Source organism: Xenopus laevis, chromosome 1L (assembly GCF_017654675.1).
Source record: "Xenopus laevis strain J_2021 chromosome 1L, Xenopus_laevis_v10.1, whole genome shotgun sequence".
NCBI lineage: Eukaryota > Metazoa > Chordata > Amphibia > Anura > Pipidae > Xenopus > Xenopus laevis.
Window position 1 is genome coordinate 5035457 of NC_054371.1, and position 6000 is coordinate 5041456.

Here is a 6000-nt window from a genome sequence, read left to right on the forward strand (position 1 = left end):
ACAATAAATAAAAAATTGAAAAAGACTTAAAGGACCAGTAACATCAAAAATACATTAGTATAGATCAAAAAATAAACACCAAGAAAAATAAAACTTTAAAATTGCCAAGTCTCCTACTACACATAGTTATTTTTGTCATAGTCCCCATTGGAGGCAGGCATGTGGGGCACGGAGTACTTGACAGGCTGGTTGCTGATTGCATATTTCATAGCGAATGAGCAGTACAGTACAGTACGAACAGTAGGGAGCCCCCAAGCATGAGCAGAGCAGTGGCCGCCCACCCTACATACAAAGCGGCCCCCATCTCTCGCTTTTGGGGGGGACGGCACCCGAGGGATGTAGAACTTGATAATGATTATATTGGTGATCCAGCAGAGCGGGATGAGCACCAGGATCCCGCACAGAATGTAGATAACCCCCCCGGCTAGCAGGACCCCGAACAGCACATCAGCCACATCCTCGGAGAGCCTGGCCACCACGGTACCGATCATCTGCTCCTCCTAGATCTTGCATTTTAAATTCTTGCAGGTTCAGAGCAGACATAGGGATAGAACCAGAGCAATGACAAATGCCATTGAGGTGCAGCCGCTTCACATGCTGTCAGTACAACATGAGAGAAGAGATAGCCAGGGAGGAGAAATACAGCGCTGCACAATATATGGTCGCCCTGTCACCTTTTCTGAACAGGAGCGGAAGTGGAGTTTCGGTAAGTTATTTCTTAATAAAGGGAATAAAAGGGAACATACATACTAGTAGGATTGATACGGAAATTTTTAGGAAACCCACGGCTGGTAACACAATTTTGAAGTATAATAGTTGCCATCCTAAACATACTTTAAACAGTATCCCCTATAGCCAGTTTATCAGATTCCGTAGAAACTGTAGCCAGAACGCCACGTATGATCAACAATCACAACTTTTAGGGGATAGATTGCACGACAGAGGATATCCCAGACATCTCATTAGAAATGCATATGAGAAAGCAAAAACAGCGTTTATACGGGGGAAGCAAGAGAGTGAGAAGGTGGCACACAATAAAACAGATAATGTGGAGACAGATAAAGAGAAAATGTTTTTCATTACTGAATATAGCGAGGAATACGGACAGATCTGTAGGATTATTAAAAAATATTTACCCGTACTTAATGGGGACAGTAAAATGTCTGAAATTCTGTCCCATACTGAGGTTAAATATGTTTCAAGGAAAGCACCTACCCTTGAGAGGATTTTAGCCTCAAGTCAAGTCTCGTCGGTCCCGCTTAGTGCCACCGAAAATTGGTTAACAGTGAAAGGCACTTACAAATGTGGTGCAAAAATATGCAAAACATGTCAAGTAATTCTAACAGGCCCGGAATTTAATTCTAACGTGTCAGGACAGAAGAATAGAGGGTTCTACAATTGCAACACTAGAAATGTTGTATATCTTTTGGAATGCGGACACTGTAATAAACAGTATGTTGGCCGCACATCACGTATGTTGAAGGAGAGAATTAGAGAGCACATTAGAAGCATAACTAACGAGGAAGAAACCACCCCGGTTGGCAAACATTTTAAAGCATGCTCAAATAACGGAATTAAGGACTTAAAAGTCAAAGTAATTGAAAAAGTAAGGGTCCCCATTAGAGGAGGAGACCTTATCCATAGATTAAATCTTAGGGAGGCTTTTTGGATCCTTAAATTGGAAACCAGGATTCCAAATGGTCTTAATTATAGACACGATATAAGTTATCTATATTAAAGTTGGATACTGAGTTTCTAGGGTACTTAATGTTAATCTAGTTCTTACATGAACGCAACAAAAGGCATGTAATCTGTTAAGTAAGATCTTAGATGATAACCTTAACCTAAAGAAACGGAACCTAATAGATTTTGACAACCTCTTTAAGACATAGAGATTTACAATTTGTTTGGTTTTTATCTCATTTTAACAGTCCTATCTTACAAGGGTTTTAATGTATTTAAATAAAAGTGTAATTTTATTGTTATTTTATTGTTATTTTACTGTTTACCTTTGTATATAACTTCAGCTGACCGAAATGAACAATTAGCCTATGAATAAGGGATACATTCCCGAAACGCGTTAGGTGTCTATCAGCAGCAACCCTAATAAACCATATTCCAGAAGTGCCATCTGTCCGTTTGAGTTTTATATGCCTACAGTGGGGACACTGTCGACTGAGAACCTGGAGGAAGGGAGGTCCGGTGAGCTGAAGCGGTCTTGATTTTTATTTTTGTCATTTCTTAATAAAGGCTTTGCAATTTGAAAGTTTTATTTGTCTTGGTGTTTATTTTTTGATGTATACTAATGGATTTTTAAAACATCTTTTTGATGTTACTGATCCTTTTAATGTCGTCGAGATAAACAATGACAAATCATGAAAAATATAATTTACAAAATATTGAAAAGTTGCAGGGGCATTAAAGAGACCAAAAGGCATTACAGTATATTCGAAATGCCTGTAACAGGATTGAAACACAGTCTTCAATTCATCCTCCTCTCGAATTCAAACCAAATTATAGGCACCCCTTAGATCTAATTTTGATAAAATCATGGCATGACTTAGTCTTTGAAATAAATCAGATATGAGGGGTAATGAATAATGATTCTTGACTGTCACTTTATTTAGTTCCCGTATGTCAATGCAAGGCCTTAGAGAGTGGTCCTTCTTTTCCACAAAAAAAGATACCTATCCCAGCTAGAGAAGTTGAATGATGAATAAAATCTTTTTTTCGAGAATCACAATCAGAATCCAAAGAGTGGTGAAGAACAGGCTGGGGTCAGTACAGGTAATGGTTGAAAACCAGAAACAGACAGAATTATCACACCCAGGAACTATGGAACATAGACCTACTGTATATTGGGCAATAATGGCTTACACTGAGCTCTTGGGGCCAGATTGATAACATGTGAACAAAGTCATGAATACTTGCAATTCCAAGTATAGCAATGGGAGTGAACCAATGCCTGCATTGTCTGCTCACATAGAGCAGAGGTAATTCAAACATCTTTGAAACTCCAGGTCCCTGGTTCAACTCTAGGCAGGATATTACAAGCTGTCTAAAACATGGAGCTTTGGAAAGAAAATCTGTGAATTGGCATTGTCTGCAAATAGCACCATTTAATAGTCTTTATGGCCCACTTTACACCCATTTTATTGGCATTGTTCCTTATTTCTATGCCATGGGGCTCAATGCTTGTAAGTTTTAGCAATGTTGTACAATTTGTACTTAAAAATATCAATAGACCTAATGTTGAAATTAAGAATGTACAAGGGAATCATTATATGTGTGAGCCAGAATAAAACACTGTTTATTTTAGGTATAATTTATTTCCAGGAGCTTCAAGCATCACATAAGGAATATCAGCAATCAACTGTATATATATATATACCATGATACCCAACCTCACTGTCATAAGGAAAAGGGCAACAGCCTGTCAGTATCACAGAGTGCACTGACCAAATGCAACTACAGAAAGACACCAGGAGAAATGATCCATTTCAAATCTCTGTCACCAAGAAGTCACTGGTCTCGACTTCATAACGTAATGATCTTCCTCGTAACTATATGGATGGCACCTGCTGAACTGAGGCAAAAGGGCAGAATCACAGATCTAATTTAACCTTATCAAGTTCAAAGGACACTAAATATTTCTTATTGTAAAGTTTAGGCTAAATTAACAATTTTTAAAGCATTATCATTATCTTCTCCTGTTTTTGTGCAATGATGAGTCAAATGTCTATTTTACATTATACATTATAAGTCACTTTGAATAAACAAATACAAGCAGAGGAATGTCTGGCAGCTTATAGGCTTTGCAGCACTGGGGTCCTGAGTTCAAATCCAGACAGGGTCCTATCTTCATGTTGAATGAGTGTTTTCCCTGTGTCTGCATGACTTTTCTCTCACACTCCAAAAACATTCAGGCACATTGTCTCTGTTTCAACTGACCCTGCAGTGAGTGAATGTGATTGGAACCTTAAGCTCAGTTGGAGCAGCAATTGATGTGAGTTCTGTATAATGTCTATAAAGTCCTACAGAACATGTTGGCACTATATTTACTATTGTTTAAAGAGATGGGTGAAGATTCATGCAGAGGTTTCTACTGTTTAATATTCGACTTATCAGTTCAGGGGCATCCTATAGATATATAATAATAATGACCTTTGTAGTGTGTGAAGTTTACATTTTATTAAAGGGATGAGGTGGCATTGGTAAGTACATTAATATTAAACCTTTACTTATCTGAATAATATGGTATGGTCAGAATTGATGCTTTTCTCTGCTCCTAATTTGCTGAGTGACGTCTTGAACTTCAGATGATTGACACAACTCCAAAGCAGACTGAGCATATGCTGCATTTTTAGAAGAAAAAGAAAGACAGGGATAAGGTTGCCATCTGTTTGATTCTGATCAACCACTGAAGTCATTTGTATCACTGGATCTCTGGTTCTGAACTTCCTGTCTTGTATTCAAGAGTTTGAAACCCAGATAGGACTCATTTATGTTGAATTCAGACAGTCACTGACACAATCACTGCATTGCCCCATCTCCTTATTTTTAATGAGGAACAGAACTATGTTAGATCATTTGATTGCAGGGGTAACATGTATCACAAGAGAAACAAGGCAAATAATGTTTACACCTTTTTAACTACAGTTTTAAAGAATGGAAATGATTCATTTTACTTGTACATGGTCTTCAACCAGAGGTCTCCTATGTGACCAGCTGAAAATAATATTCTTCCTGGCAGCCATATGGGTAACACCCTGTAGTGCTGAGCTGAGTGGGTCAGACTCACAGTGCCGTATTCACATCACCAAGCCCAAGTATGAATACAAATACATTCATGATGGAGACATCATCATTGGAGGGGTGTTCTCTGTAAATTGCGGGGTGCGTTATATATCAGATAACACTGGGAAGTACATAAGTCTCTGCATAAAGTAAGTGCTTCCCCTTAATATCATATTATAGTTGATTATGATGAGCATACTGATTTATATTTATTTTTCCATAGAGTTAATATTGTTGTTGTTTCTTTTTCAATTTAATAGGTTTTTATTTGTTTTTATCTGGTCATATTTATTTATATTTGTGATTACTGCACAGGTGGGAATTTAAGTAATGTATGAATGAAGGGGGAGGAATATGGGAATACACTTTCACTCACGTCTGTCGGTATTTAACATTGTGTATGTATATACACTTTGTAGTTTGAAAAAGGCTGAAGGAGCAGCCGAAAAATCAGTATGTGCCAAATAAAAATTAATTTTTTCATAAGTCCTGAGATGTGCAGTTTTGTTTGATTACATGTTTATGGAACCAAATGATAACTGCACCCAGGCATATGAATAATTAATTTTTCGAGAGTGCTGATATTCAATTTTTTGCTATTTATATTTGTATATATTTCGTTTATTGTCTTAATTTTACCACCATGAGGCACTTTAATAAAACTCTTTATATACTCAGAGCTCCTGTATGTGATGTGATGTTTAAGAAACTATTGGGAAAATTGCAATGTATTAAAATATAATAGAAACAGCCAAACAGCATTTTTGATCCATGAGACGGAAGGATGGGCACAAAGTGCAAAAAATGTCTACTCCCAGAACAGAGTGCAAGGGGCTATCCATGCTAACTTATCACAATTCAGTACTCACTGGAGACCAATTGATAGATGGACACTTTGTGACAATAAATTTATAAGCTGATATTCAGTATAATATTTAACTATACTGCAAATATTCACCTTGAAAGTTCAAATATTACACATTTCTAGTCTTTAATTTAACGCTGATGTGGGGGTTATAATTAAGTAGTGGGTTTGAAAAAGCCAAGATAAATACTTTCTTACTAACAGAAATAATATTTTCTTAGTCCAGTCCTTGATCACTATGTGGAGATCCAGGCCTTAATATTTACAGCTAATGAGATCAGCAAGAGCCCAGATCTGTTACCCAACATCACTCTGGGATATCATGTATATGATTCTTG